This window comes from Podarcis vaucheri (assembly GCF_965113315.1).
Source record: "Podarcis vaucheri genome assembly, chromosome: 1".
Taxonomy (NCBI): Eukaryota; Metazoa; Chordata; class Lepidosauria; order Squamata; family Lacertidae; genus Podarcis; species Podarcis vaucheri.
Window position 1 is genome coordinate 54011296 of NC_138759.1, and position 14744 is coordinate 54026039.

Here is a 14744-nt window from a genome sequence, read left to right on the forward strand (position 1 = left end):
AAAAGATTAGGAAAACGTATGGAAGGTAAATCTGAAATTTACAGCCAGCTATAATATAAGAGAGAACATGATGAAAATGGCTCATAGGTGGTACCTCACTCCTTCCAGATTATCAAGAATGTATAAAAACTTGGCGAATGCTTGTTGGAGATGTGGAGGAAATAACGGTGACATGATCCACATGTGGTGGACGTGTGAAAAGATTAAAAAAAATTGGGTGAAAATATACGATGAACTAAAAAAGATGATGGGGATAACTTTTACTAAAAAACCGGAGGCATTTCTATTAAGTATTATAGATAAAGAGATCCCAAAAAAATTAAGAGCGTTATTCTTGTATGCAACCGCAGTGGCTCGTATACTTGTGGCCAAGGGATGGAAAGATCACGAGACTGCAAAAATAACAGACTGGCAAATCAAATTACAGGAATTGGTAGAGATGGCTCAATTGACTAGTAAACTCAGAGGAAACTCAAAGCAAAAATGTGCAGAAAAATGGGATGGTTATAGAAGATATGTTCAAAAATATAATAGTTTTGACTCCCTGCTAGCATTCGAATGATAAAGGAACTAAAAGGAGGTGGATAACAATTAAGGATTTATTATGCTTTCAGAATGTATTAGAAAAATTATACAGAAAGGTTTATTGTTTTGTGTACATTCAAATGTAAGATAAAACATAAGCAAAGGGACTTGACAGGAAGTCAAAGTTGAAGAAAAGATTTTGGAAGATAAAAGGGGGGAAATGTTTGCTTTCATTATTATAATTTTTTGTGGGTGTGTGGGTGTCTGCACATATGTGTGTTGTTGTATGCAATGTTTGGGAGGAAATAAGACTGTAAATAACAAATAACAAACTAAATATCGATATATGTAATTTTTATTTCTTAATTATATTTAGTGGTAGTATGGCTGTATTGTTTTTTGTAACATAAAATCATTCAATAAAAATTATTTTTTAAAAAATATCATCATCATTTCATTTCTATACCGCTTTATATTTTTAAGAAAAATCTCAAAGCAGTTTACAGCATATTAAAACATCAGTAAAACAATCCAGAATTAAAGAACATTTCTGAAGAAGGTCAAATATAGAGTATACAGTCAAAGCAACATAATTAACAGAAAACTAAAATATTATCTTAAATATTTCAAAATAAAAAGGAGGTCAACTACAGAATACATATTTAACACAAACAAAGTTAACAAAAAAATCTTAAACATTAAAAAAAACCCCAAAACCATTGCTAAATGAAGTCAAATATAAAATGCACATTTAAAACAGCATAAATAACAGGAGAACAAAATATTATCATAAGTATGACACGGTTGTTTGGCAGGCACAAAAAGATAGGGCAAAAGAATCCAATAGTTAGGGTTTGTTGTCAGGCCTAGCGATGTCCCTCTGGTCTCACCAGGCACCTCTTTAGTAGAGCTGGTGGGTCTGGGCCCCGCTCCCTAGGCCAGGTGGAAAGCGGCCTTTTATGTGCTATAAATAAATAAATAAATCATGATCATAATGATGGCCAACCCTGTGGGTGCATATTATTTATATCAAAATTAATAAGGGTGAATTGAATTGAATTGAATTAACATTAAATTAATATCATGGGACATGGGCTACAAGAAATAATGATTTTTTGTGTGGACATAAATATAAAACAGAATTCAGTTTAAGCTACGTCAATTAGTGAGTAAAATTTGTAAGTAAAATGAGGCTGCCAGCTTTTAGCAAGCCAATCAGGGGCATGGCTAGCTGCTCCAGGACCCGGAGCGGCGGGGGCAGGGTGAGCCACCCAGGGGGGCAGTGCGACAAGCTGCCCATGGTGTCCACCTGGCAGACGCAAGCCCCACGCTGCTGCTTCAGGCAGTGCGGGCCCCCGAGACACTGCATGACTCCCAGGAGAGATGCGTGGCTCAAGCACACTGCAGGCCAGGCCCCGCAGTAAGTGCCACCCCCCACAGTGTGCCATTTTGTCACCCCCCCTTCAAGGATGACACCTGGGGTGAGCCACACACCCCTTCCTAAGCCCCTGAAGCCAATAATCTTGCTGCTCACCCTCAACATGCCACCTGGGTGCATCCGCTTTCTCCCCTGCCAGATCTGGCATCACATATGAAAAGCAAAGGAAATAAATCCTAGTTTTGGGAATACAGTGGTACCTCGGGTTACATACGCTTCAGGTTACATACGCTTCATGTTACAGAAATCGTGCTCCAGCGGTGCAGCTAAAGTGGTGCTTCAGGTTAAGAACGGACCTCTGGAACGAATTAAGTACTTAACCCAAGGTACCACTGTATTTGTTTTTATGTTTCTTTTGTTAATGATCATAGAGTTTTTGGATGTTCCAGTAGAATTGAGATGTTTTCTTGCAGGAGAACTTGTATCTTCTCTTTTTTTTGTGGTGGTAGAAAACTTGGTTTACATTTTTAAAAAAAAAAAAAAATTATACTTATACGTCACACAAACAAGCATAGAATAAAACGAACAAAAAATACAAAACAGAAGAAAATGCAAAAACAAAATTACGAGGACGTATACATAATAACCTACTCTTCAATCAAAAATACAAAACATTATATTCTCCCTAAAAAGGAAAAAGAAGAACAAAAAACAACACCAAAAGGAGAAGGAGGAGGAGGAGGAAGAAGAACTTGTATCTTATCAGGGTCACACTGTTACCAAAGAAATTATGTCCTATATTTTAATCCAATATGTGACTTTCTTGTCACCATCTTCTTTGCATCGATAGGCAAGTTGTTACAAAAACATATCAATGATAATTAGTTTCGCCAGTTTGGCAGCCAAATGGAAAGGAATGTACACTTGTAAGAACTTAGAGAAATCTCCTTCTGTATTGCAATTACCGGTAAGCTGTGTTTGTTGTTTTATTGCTTGTTGTTTCCTCCTTTGGGAGGAAGGACAGGATATACATTTGATAAATAATACAAATAGTCCAGCACTCTGTTTATATGACACCCAACTGTACTTTCCCATAACATAAGAATCAGAAGAGGCTCTATGGGCCTTGGACCGATGCCTAGATGCATTGGTGGGTTGGATGAGGTAAAATAAGCTAAGCTTTAATCCCAACAAGACACGGGCTTTGTGAGCAGTTCTCATGTCTGAAAGTCAGCTGATTATCTGCCCTGGATGGGGTTGCACTCCCTCTGAAGGAGCAGGTATGCAGCCTCGGGGTGCTCCTCAATCCAGCTTTGTCACTGTGCGCTTCAGCTGATTGGACAACTGGGGCTGTTCCTGGACTAGCTCAGCTTGGCCACAGTGATTCAGGCCTTGGTAACTTCGAGACTGGACAACTGTAAGGCACTCTACATAGGGCTTCATATAGAAGCCCTATGTAGAGCGCAGAGCTGCAGAGGTCCAGTGCCGAGGGCCTTCTGGCGGTTCCCTCACTGCAAGAAGCCAAGTTACAGGGAACCAGGCAGAGGGCCTACTTGGTAGTGGCACCCGCCCTGTGGAACAGCCCTCCCACCAGATGTCAAAGAGAAGAACAACTACCAGACTTTTAGAAGACATCTGAAGGCAGCCCTCTTTAGGGAAGCTTTTAATGTTTAACAGACCACAGTATTTTAATACTCTGTTGGAAGCTGCCCAGAGTGCCTGGGGAAACCCAGCCAGATGGGTGGGGTATAAATAATAAATTCTATTCTATTCTATTCTATTCTATTCTATTCTATTCTATTCTATTCTATTCTTCTCTCTTACTGACGATCAGCTGGAGTCCACCTCATTGGGACATTTAAACCTTCTCCTCAGATATGCAGAAGCTGTTAATGGAAAAGTAGGTCCCCCTTCCCCCCCCCCATGTAAAGGACAAAGGAGGTATGAAATTCAAAAATGGGCAGCTGCTGTCCAATCATCTGTCAGGGAATGGACTGAGGAAGAATGGTGGAGACTGCCTCCCACTCCTCTTCCCCATTCCAGAGAAGATGAAGACAGTATAGATTTACAACAGTGGTTTGCAGAAGGTCATGACTCAGAGATAGAAGAGGGGCAAAACTGAGAGATAATGGGAGAAGAGGAGAGGGGAGAAGCAGAGCCAGAGCAGAAAGCACTAGAAGCATTCCATAATCCCTTTCTCCCAGAACCCGGCGAGCAGCGAAAGTAGGAGAGTAAAGAGCTAAGAGGCAATTGGCCTTAAGCAGCCACCATAAGAGAGGGGTGTGCTGTTGACAACAGAGAAGGGAAGGGGGTGGAGCTTACTCAGAGCAACGCCATTCCTTCAAGATGCAGCATTTCTAAGCCTCTCTCTGTGAATATTGAATAAAAGACTTGGTAAGAGCTCCTTGTCTATCTATTACTGGCAGCCTGCCATGGGGGAGGATCAGATTCCCTGAAGCCTGACACCAGCAGTTATCTGACGTGCCAGCCAACCCACCTGACCAACCCAACCTATACTACCTTCTAGGGCAGAGCTTTCCAAACTTTTCATGTTGGTGACACTCTTTTTAGACAACGCAACATTTCGCGTTGCAGTAATTCAGTTTTACCAGCAAACCGGAGGATAAACTAACCCCTTTCCAGCCCCAGGAGGAGCACAGGGAGTGTTAGTGTGACACACCTACACACTGCAGCCAATACACTAACATATTGAGACACACAGTTTGGAAAGCTCTGCTCTAGGGGCCTCCACTCCAGGAGCCATGCAAGTATCAATGCAGCGTTCTAGCTTTCAGCATAGAGGAAAGGAGTTAACATTTTTATGATCATGTAATGGTACACGCTTTGGTGCCAGAGCCTCAGATTTATCCCCTTAAATTAGAGACTTGGTGCGTTTTGTGGCTAAATTTACATTTCAGGTTTATTAGTGTGTGATATTGTTATTGATTGCCATCTGTAATGACTGATTCATCATGTTTTTGATGTTATACTGTAAACCATCCTCTATTGCTGGGATGTAGGGCAGTGTATAAATATAATATATCATTAAAGCCGGGCTATATTAAGAGGTGCTGATGGGACATATCTCATACCATCTAGGTGGGGCACACAAACAACAAAACCAGCTTAAATAATCAAGTGTCCCATAATAGGGTAAAGGGGTGAGCTCCCATTGCTCGGTCCCTGCTCCTGCTAACCTAACAGTTCAAAAGCACGTCAAAGTGCAAGCAGATAAATAGGTACCGCTCCGGCGGGAAGGTAAATGGCGTTTCCATGTGCTGCTCTGGTTCGCCAGAAGCGGCTTAGTCATGCTGGCCACATGACCTGGAAGCCGTACGCCGGCTCCCTTGGCCAATAAAGCGAGATCAGAGCCACAACCCCAGAATCGCTCACGACTGGACCTAATGGTCAGGGGTCCCTTTATCTTTACCTTTAAAGGTAAAGGACCCCTGACAGTTAAGTCCATTCACAAACAACTCTGAGGTTGCGGTGCTCATCTCACTTCACTGGCTGAGGGAGCCGACGTTTGTTCGCAGACAGTTTTTCCGGGTCATGTACTTTTCCGGGTCATCTGCTTGCACTTTGACGTGCTTTCGAACTGCTAGGTTGGCAGGAGCAGGGACCGAGCAACAGGAGCTCACCCTGTTGCGGGGATTCAAACGGCTGACCTTCTAATCGGCAAGCCCCAGACTCAGTGTTTTAGACCACAGCGCCACCCGGTAGCTAGGCTTTAACATTATACAAACACATTTCTGTTTCCTTTCATAGCACAACCAGGGATTTTTTTAGCTGTGATTTTTTTTATTTTTTAGCTATGATTCCTTCATTGCAGGGGGGTTGGGCTAGGTGACCCCTGGATGCCCAAAGAACCATCAATGCAATCACAAGGTTCTTTTATGGGAAAGGAGGTCCATATATTCCCGCAGCCACCCAGGTATTTGTAGCAAAAGGTATATCACAACAGACATATGGCTCCCAGGTTTGCAATGATCAAAACACTGCCCCTTTTGAAATTCTACAAACAAAATCTGTTCTCTGCTGGCGATTCCTTCCTGAGTCTCCAAATGTAGCAGTTCCCCTGGAGGCTGGACAATCCCAGTTATGTCCTGGATATGGATTCTGAAGATCCATTATTGGCTAAGACTAATTTTCTTCCTGGTAGGTCTGGCACCCTTAACCTTAATAGACACATGTCAAACAAAATGGAAATCTTCACTGCAAGAGAAACTGAGACGCCTAGGGTCTGATAACCGGGGGATATGAGAAAGTCATTAAAGATAATGGGAGGGGATTTACTCCAGCGAGGTATTTATCCAAAATAGAAATACCAAATTTTAGAAGAGCTTTGACCCTTGCCAGATTTAATGTCCTTCCATCAGCATCACTGCAGAGTAGATCCAAAGGCAAACCATATTCACAGCGAACATGCCTATGTGGTTTGAAGGAAGTTGAAATGGCTACTCAAGCTCTACTACACTGTCATTACTACAAGGTTATATGTTTTATATTTATCACTGTAATCATGCAGCAAACCCCAAGCAGAACTGATGGTGATTACTTCATATACTTAATATACAGGGAACCAGAGATTACCTTAAAAATGGCTAAATTCTGTGCTGCTGCTATAAAATTAAGGAGACAAGCTTTGAATCAATCCAACGGCCAGTGTCTTAATATGTTTTAAATTAGTGATTAAGGTTTTAATATATATTTTAGCTGTTTTATGTCTGAATTATTTATTGTGTATTAGTTTAAAGAGCTTAATTTCAATCTGTTTATGTTTGTATGATCTCTGCTGTTGTATATGTTGCACTCTGGTCAGTGACTGAAATAAATCGATTCATTGGAGTACTTTCCAACCCTGTAATCTGAAGTTAGCATGCCACTGCTATTTCGGCAAATTATTTTGATTTTTGTTATATGGTGCACGATTGCATGTCTTTATTATTAAGGTTAATTGCCTAAGATTGCAGAAGCTGCCATGCTCTGATAGCATTGAGAGAGGCATCCCAGCAGCGCAGTTCTCTGCTTAAATGAGCACCTCACTTGGCTGCAACTCAGCACATAAAGTTCTGTTCTGTCAAGAGAATCCCAAGGCAACATTTTGTTGTTTTAATATTTCTCCACCAGGGGGCATAGAAGGTCTTTGGCTTAGAAGCAGGATTCCCACCCCTGCTCCCAAACTCACTGTTTCATCAGATAATTTTCCTGTTCTTAACAAAACTGGAATGCGGATCGCTTTAAAGGATATAACAATATTTCTGAAACAAGTATTAAAACAAATTCGATGTACACATACATGAAATAGTAAACAGCATCTTATCTCAGAAAATGGACAATTCCTCCTTTAAGAGGGTGCTCTTTTTAAAGAAAATGATGGGGGGGGGGGAGTCATCCAGAAAGGAGCCCTGAGCTGAAGATTATGGAGGCAACTCTGTGCCACTGAGGTTACCTGAGCCTCAAGTGACAGCAAAGGATCCAGGAGTGTGCCCAAGCTGTGTAGCCACTCCCATCCAATCTGGGGAACTGCCCACTAACTGCCTCATTATCTGAATTGAGTCTCAGTTTGTTGGCCATCATATAGTCCACTTCCTTGCTAGAGCTGTGTGTCATCAGCATTTTGCTGACAATGTACTCCAAACCTCCGGATAACGCCACCCAGCGGATTCATGCAGATGCTAAATAGCATAGGGGATAAAACTGAACCCTGAGGAACCCCACATAGAAGGTTCCACTGGGCCGAATAGCTCCCCTCAAGCATCACCCTGCCTGGAAATGAAGAAGAAGAAGAGAAGAAGAGTTTGGATTTGATATCCTGCTTTATCACTACCCAAAGTACTCTCAAAGAGGCTAACATTCTCCTTTCCCTTTCCCTTCCTCCCCCACAACAAACACTCTGTGAGGTGAGTGGGGCTGAGAGGCTTCAGAGAAGTGTGACTAGCCCAAGGTCACCCAGCAGCTGCATGTGGAGGAGCGGAGACGCAAACCCGGTTCACCAGATTACGAGACTACCGCTCTTAACCACTACACCACACTGGCTCTCCAAATGACCATCCAAGTAGGATCAGAAACATTGCAAAGTGGTGCCAACTATCCCTGACTTGGGCAGCCGCTCCAGAAGGATACCATGAATGTCCAGGTGGGAACAGCTGGGTGAGACCATCACCACCCTGCTCATCTACCCAGGTCTCAGTGATACAGTCTAGATCAGCCTCCTCATCCTTACTCAGAGCCTGGATGAGGGAGGTCTTATTCAGAGCTGATCTGGCATTCAGCAACAGCAGTCCTAGATCTGGGGCTAGGGAATCCCCCAGGTTTGAGGAGGGGCTGGCACATGGCATGCCCCTTACCTGGCCTGCCCCACCTCCCACACCATACCCCCCCCTACCTTGAACCATGGTGATTGCCCTCCCCTCTCCGCAGCTCCTCTCTTCCCAGGCATACCTTTCACCACTTTATTTTTTAAAAAACACAACAACACAAAAATTTTAAACCCACAGGTTAAATGGTATGATACTGCTTCAGATGTATAGCACAGCTGAGGCCCATTTCTACTCAGAAGGAAGTCCTATTGAATTTGGCAGCTCTGGAGAATATAGCCTAAAACCAGATTTTCTCAAGTCTGTTTTCCCTTGCTTGTTTGCTTGGCTAATAGCTATATCAATATTCTCCTAAGAACTGTTTATGGGTTTATTAACAATACTGCCTAGTCAGCACCCATAACATTTCTGGCTGCCCCCTGCAATTGCCAGCAAAGGTTGAGGGCTTATGTGAATATTCACTAATACCAGGCATAAGGAAGAGGAAAAGGTCTCATCTTTTGAGGCTAGAGAACAAAAGGCTGTGATGTATCAGCTACAGCTATTTTCTCGAAACGGATAGAAATTACCAAAACTGCCCAGTGGAGGGTAGTAAAGCTAGTTTAGTTGCAAAATAAATGTCATGGGATACAGTGTTCACCATTTCCTATCTCCAAATAACAAATGGATTTTTATTAGAAGTATTAAAGAAAGATTGATTCCATGTTACCCCAAAATTGACTGTCCCCATTGTTCAGGTAGGAATTTGTGTCACACAGAAGTTGAGTTTGAGGCATTTATACAGCAATGAGGATTCATCCTGATTTGCTTTTGGGGTGTTAACACACCTCCCCTTTAATCATGCATTCATCCCATACTTTTCAGTGCATTTTCCTGTCACTCTCCTAACTGCAAAAGTATATTATTATTATTGTTATTTAAAAAAAGTAGATTTGTTGTGACAGAGGGCTTTAATCAACTTTAAGTGAACACGCCTACATTTCTAGAATCCACTTGAATCACTCCCATGACATGGTGACAGTCTGAAGGCACCTTGAGTCTGTTAAAAAATAATGATGATCATACCTCCACTAAAAGCTACATTTTTGTGTTTTGCCCTAAACAGCTTAGTCTCAGGATGCTTTAATCACCGCCTCCCCCCATATGTCCTAGGCCAATCACTGAGATTTGCCCAGAGATGTACACCTATTGAAACATTGTAAATCATAGAAACATGTATTCAGTAGGGTACTGAATGTCCTGAAAATTGTGCTAATTGTGTCCTGAATTTTGAACCGTTCACAAAACTATTCCACAGTGTTCAAAGGCCAGCTTTCGTAATATCTGAGCATACGAAATGGTTTTGTCCATCAGCCTTGACTTTCTATCCCAAGGCCTCATATCAAAGGCATTAAATCAACACAGACACTTGTCACGGACAGTGCCTCTGTCTTATCTAGTTGGAGCCTCAGTTTCTTGGCTCTCATCCCGTCCATTACTGAGGCAAGACAACTGTGCAGCACATCCACCTGCAGATGGAAAGTAGAGCTGTGTGCTATTAGCATATTGCTGACAATGTACTCCAAAGCTCTAGACGACCCCACTCAATGGTTTCATGTAGATGTTAAACAGCAAGAGGGATAAAATCAAAGCAAGAGGAACTCCACAATGAAGGCTCCACAGCATGGTTAGGCAAACTAAGGCCCGGGGGCCGGATCCAGCCCAATCGCCTTCTAAATCCAGCCCGCAGATGGTCCGGGAATCAGCATGTTTTTACATGAGTATAATGTGTCCTTTTATTTAAAATGCATCTCTGGGTTATTTGTGGGGCACAGGAATTTGTTCTCCCCCCCAAAAAAAAAATATAATCCGGCCTCCCACGAGGTCTGAGGGACAGTGGACTGGCTCCCTGCTGAAAAAGTTTGCTGACCCCGATCTATACCATCTTTGCTGTTGTTTTTACTTAAAATACAGTTTATGGAAGCATTAACCAAATACAAAATTGCAGCCTTACTTAAAATCTGTATTTCATTTACCTTGTTTTACGCGGGTGGCGCTGTGGGCTAAAGCCTCAGCGCCTAGGGCTTGCCGATCGAAAGGTCGGCGGTTCGAATCCCCGCGGCGGGGTGCGCTCCCGCTGCTCGGTCCCAGCGCCTGCCAACCTAGCAGTTCGAAAGCACCCCCGGGGGCAAGTAGATAAATAGGTACCGCTTACCAGCGGGAAGGTAAACGGCGTTCCGTGTGCTGCGCTGGCTCGCCAGAGCAGCTTTGTCACGCTGGCCACGTGACCCGGAAGTGTCTCCGGACAGCGCTGGCCCCCGGCCAATAGATGTGAGATGGGCGCACAAACCCCAGAGTCTGTCAAGACTGGCCCGTTCGGGCAGGGGTACCTTTACCTTTACCTTTTACTGGTTAATAAGCAGCCAGCAACTTAGTTTAGCCTGAATAATTTGAAGTTATAAACTTTGTGGTGCTCTTGCATCATTCCCCCCCCCAAAAAAATAGTCCTCCTTCGCAGGGCTGAATAGCACTCCCCAAGCATCACCCTGAGAAACGACCAAGTAGCACTGAAACCACAGCAAAGCAGTGCCACCCATTCCCAACTCAGACAGCCGTTCCCAAAGGATACTATGGTTGATAGTATCAAATGCCAAGGAGAATTAACAGGAACACATTTCCCCTGCCTCTCCCCTGACAGAGGTCATCATACAGGGTGACCAAAGCAGCTTCTGTGCCAGCATCGAGCCGAGACCTCAAATAATGAGATGGATCTAGAAAACCAGTTTCCTCCAAGAGCGCCTGGATCTAGCTTAATATAGAATGAAACAGGATAGAACTCCGTTATCTATATATATATATATATTTTCAAGGGCACAAAAATACATGAATTCAGTCACTGGAAGAATAAAAATGATATTTATGTCTGTTTAGTTGCAGTATGTTATTAGTTTCTGAAATCTTGTGTGATTATCACAGTGCTAGATCTATTTCCCCAAGTAATTAGCTTCCCATTCTCTGAAAGCAAAACACAAGTCTGACCTTCAGAGTAAAACTAGCATTATCAAATTACAGCAACATCCTGGTTTTTCAACTGAAGATAAGATCACTGTTAGGCAGCACATAGACTGAAACTAGAAAACTGAGGAAAAGCAGGCAAGAGAAAGTGATGTGATAAGCAGAAAAGGAAGGTTGCCTGGACAAATTTAGAGGAGGAGATGGAGAAAACCAGACATTAGGAATGAAAGAAAGTGTTGAATATGAAGTTGGAGGATATTATCAGTAGACTTCAATATAATCGTAATTTTTAATCAACAATTTGAGTTAATGGTAGGCGTTTCTCATGGCAACATAATACAGTGGTACCTCAGGTTAAGTACTTGATTCGTTCCGGAGGTCCATTCTTAACCTGAAACTGTTCTTAACCTGAAGCACCACTTTAGCTAATGGGGCCTCCTGCTGCTGTTGCGCCACTGGAGCACGATTTCAGTTCTCATCCTGAAGCAAAGTTCTTAACCCGAGGTAATATTTCTCGGTTAGCGGAGTCTGCAACCTGAAGCGTATGTAACCTGAAGCGTATGTAACCTGAGGTACCACTGTATTAAAATAACTGGATAATGCAAAAAGGGGGGGGAAACAAGAGTAATAGTTCCAAGTTGGATATTTGGTTTCTATTGGCTTGTGAGGAGCCAGTATGGTTAGAGCACAGAACCAGGACCCCTTTCAACCATGAAAATTACTGAGTGATCTTGGGCCAATCACTAACCCTCAGCCTCACTTACCTCCCAGCGTTTTTGTGGGGATAAAATGGGTGGAAAGTCATGGTATGACACCCTGATTTCCTTGGAGGAAGGCTGGCATAAAAAGGCAGTAGGGATAGGTCTTTATTAATGAAGGAAAACACAGTGCCATTGTGTGGAGCTGAGAGACTATATCATAGCCCCCAGCATTCAGACTGAAGGAACACAGTTGTCAGAACTACAGTGAGAGATTGCATTCATTGAGATTGACCTGGTACTGTAAACAACTACAATGGGATGTATGTGTGGTGAAATTTTAACCACAGATGTCACTTGTGTAGCTCTTTCTGCTTGAGAAGAAAAGGGCTGAGGAGAGTTGGTGTGCTGTCCATGGTTCTAAAAGAAAAAGAAAAGAAAAAAACCCATGCTGGATAGCCAGCAGGTGTCTAATAAGAAAAATCATACCAGGAGCAGTAATTTTTAATATGCTGTGATCCAAACCAACTCATTCCCCACCACTGTTGGAAGTGTCTGCATTGATTTTGCTTCACGGTGGTGGCTGGTGGGAGAAACAGGCAGTACAGTACATTCATTATTAGCCAAACCGGCTGCACTATGGCTTATCACAGGGGTGGTGGACTCCAGCTGTCATCATCCCTGGCTATTTGCCAGGCACGCTGGGGCTGATTGGAGATGGAGTCCAACCAAGGTAAGCTATCCTTGGTTTATGGCAGGAACAGTGTCCAACCTGAATCTTGGATGTGGGGAGTTCTCACTCCCTTACCAACAACCTCAGATTGCAGTGGGGACTATTTGTATGCACAAATCTGCTTCTGCACCTGGTTTGTGCAGCATGGTATCATTGGAGTCCTTTCCACTGAATGAATCTTAGCACTCAACTAGGTCAAAAAACAGTGTTTTGAATGTGTTGTTAACACACAACACCAGAGGGTGCTGTAGAGCAAAAAACTTTTCTATGCAAATTTACATAGCGTTTTTTCCTTTTGTTATAACTATTTAATTTCTACTCACCCTTAGTATGCTTGGGTATCAATTCATCTGGATATATGCATTTGAAGTCCAAGGCAGTTGTGCCTTTTCTGCAGCCATGCAAATTTAAAGGGGGTTACCCTTGCACCTCTGATCCCATGCCAATCTCTCTTGAGGACGCTGTCAAATTAATGATGCCCAGGAAATTTTGGAGCTCGTCTTTGGGGCTGGAGACTCAACCCAGGGATAGCGACTCTTCTCATTATGTGACTCTTCAGCAGAGAGGGCTTCATTTTAACCTCTGCATGCATCTATTTCCCAGGACTCTGACTCCTTTCCACATCACACCAAGGCAATACAAGTATATAATCAATCTAACTGCATTTGTTCAACATTGCAGGGCATGCAACAAATAAAAACCTTCCATAGATTGAGAAATGGGGGTGTAATTCCATGGGTTGGATTTCAAACAGTACACTTGTTGGGATTTTTTTTAAAAAAAGAAGAAGAAGAAAACAAGCCCAGTATCTATTTGATGAATGAATGAAGAAGGTCTTGCTATGGATTTTTCAAGTGCTGCTGGAGATTTAACTATGCATCCTCCTTTAAGCCTGCTGCAAATGGGTCATTATGATCCTCAGCTCTTCTTCTACTTTTTTTTTTTACAAGACATCTGTAAGAGGATACATCACACAGCAGAGCACCCTGCAGCTTTTGAGTTCAGTAGAAAGAAAAGGTTACTTACAATATTAGTGATACTTTCCCCCCTGTTGCACCTAATTGCTGGGAGAGTCACCATCCAGGACAGATTCTGTTCTATTGCAAAGTCTGCCAGACCCAGTATAACACAAGTGTAACTGGCTGAAGTTATTAACCATCGGTTTTAACCAACCACTGACAAATACTGTCTGAGGCTGACAACTGGAAGAAAGAAATCATATACATGTGGAGATGGCAGGTGCAGTTGTGTTTTCTTAAGAGAGAGGCAGCGGGTGACACATTCTTGCAATAGGCTGGGTCTTTTTTTCCATCAGAGTGGAGTGGCAGATTGGAGGAGATTGGTTCTGTTGAAATGGAAATTAATCCAGATGGGATGCGCTTCTTTCCCATGTTAATCAGAATAGTCATGTATGCGGCTCTGAGATGCTAACGAGCAAAAGAGGCTGGCTGAGATGTACCGGTAGGTCTTGACAGAGAGGAAAGGCCCTTCAGACCATCAGTCCCACCCCCCACCCCCCGCTTATCAACATACACCATTTTGATGCCGTTTGATTGTCGTGAATGTATTTCTGGTTAGTTAGAAGAACCGGTACTTTTTTATACAGTGACGGACACATTCCAGACATGGATCAGTTTCACCTTCAAAAAGCACGTTGTATTATGACTCAATCATAGCCAAGAATTGCCCAGGCTTGCATCTGACACTAGTCATCTTTGTGAGAACGAAACACAGCTGTATCAGTAAATGATCCACAAAGCATGGCTCCAATCTTTCACTCCTGGCCTCTTCTGCACCAATGCCCAATTTCCCCCATAATTCTACCCTTTGCTTGATTCTTTTACACCATGACCCCTCATTCCCAAGAGAATAGTTGTTTCTTCCAGGAATACCAGAGTTTTCTTTCACACCATCAGCCTTTTAGGGTTGACCATCATTATGGATTTTGGGTGACAAGGAGATGTCACATGATTAAAGACAAAATTGTCAAGGATATAGAAGAGCAAGCCTTCTTGAGGAAGAGTCAAAATGGCTTCTGCAAAAGAGCTCAGGTCACACTGACCATTTAAAGTTCTTTGAGACATTGTGTACTTGGA